This window comes from Gavialis gangeticus, unplaced genomic scaffold, assembly GCF_001723915.1.
Source record: "Gavialis gangeticus isolate Ggan-Ray unplaced genomic scaffold, GavGan_comp1, whole genome shotgun sequence".
In the NCBI taxonomy this organism is placed as follows: domain Eukaryota; kingdom Metazoa; phylum Chordata; order Crocodylia; family Gavialidae; genus Gavialis; species Gavialis gangeticus.
In genome coordinates, this window is record NW_017729032.1 from 98135505 (window position 1) to 98136918 (window position 1414).

Consider the following 1414-nt stretch of genomic DNA (forward strand, 5'->3'; position numbering starts at 1 on the left):
TTATTCTAAGTGCTCTAAAATTCTCATGCTTGTCTTGGAAATGACTGTCCTGAATGAGGTCTAAGGTAGGGTTAGTGGTCCAAATGTGAGGTTGTTTTGGGGATATAACACCAAAGTAAAATAAACTTCTGCACACTAGGAAACATAATATTAAGAAACACACAGTTCCACTTAACTCTGCCCTGTTTGAGTGATGCCTCAGTCGGCTCTTTGACAGATAGAGCGTGTGGGGACAGGCCATAGCCAGACCTAACATGTGTCTGAAACCTGGCACGCCAGATCACACTAGTATGCAGAGTCTGGCTATGGCTGGACCAGACACACAGGGTCTGATCCAATGTTGGGGTCAGGCATGCTGGACCAGTGCACCGAATCAGGCTGCAGACAGAAACAGTATCTGATCCAAGCCCTCGTACATAGCTGCGACCTGACACATGGCCCTGACAGAGTGTGGAGTCAGACCCAGCATGTGGCCCCAGATCCAACACACCAGATCAGGCCAGTGCACATCTGTAAAAACCAGGGTGTGTATTATATTCATAGACACGGTATATGTGAGAAAATACAGATCTTCTTGCTGGGTACATAATTGATGCATTAAAAATCATCTTATACATCCCCCCCTCCCTCCCTTCCTCTACTTCTGGACTATTTTTCTCCTTTGAAAAGCTGTCACAAGCTTGGGACCAGTAGCTGCAAGCTCAAACAGGCAAAATGTGTTTCCTCGCCTACGCTACAGTTGTGTAAAAACTGTAAATGAATGGTAATATGCATCTTTCAGGAATTCTTGGATCTGCCTTTGTAAGGCTGCGGAAGCTGCTGTGTATTTTTCAAAATGAATCCTGCAGACTCTTAACTCTTGTTGAACAATCTCCATGGCTGCCACCATCTGAGCATACCATGGAGGAATCAGTCAAAATGTGGATGTGACCTGCAAGCCATCTCTGCTCATAACTTTCTGATTTGATGGTGGCTGTTTACATGCTGGCAGGTGAGTGTCTGAACACAGGAGGAGGGCACTGAGATGTGTTTCTCAAGAGGAGTTTTAATCATGTAGAAGCTGTTACTCCTTTGTCAAAGGTCCCTTTGCTGAGACTATTAAATCATTATACATTGATGCAGCTTTACAAAACCTCCTCTCAAGTTTCAGCTGTTAGAGAAATGCCTTTCTCTTTCTGCTTCCTTATACCCTTTTCATACAGAAATGGGAAAGGCATTTGGCTTGTACTGAAGAATCACTGAGCTCCTATTTTAAGGTTTTCGGCTAAATTGTAATATTTTATTAGACAAAAAAAAAGTTTGCAGAGAATGAGAGTGATCAAATGAGCAGCCTGACCAGCTCCCAGAAGCTGTAGCTACTCCCAGCTCTTCTTGGAAGCTTGTTTGCTGACAAAGGGCTCGACAAATCTCCATA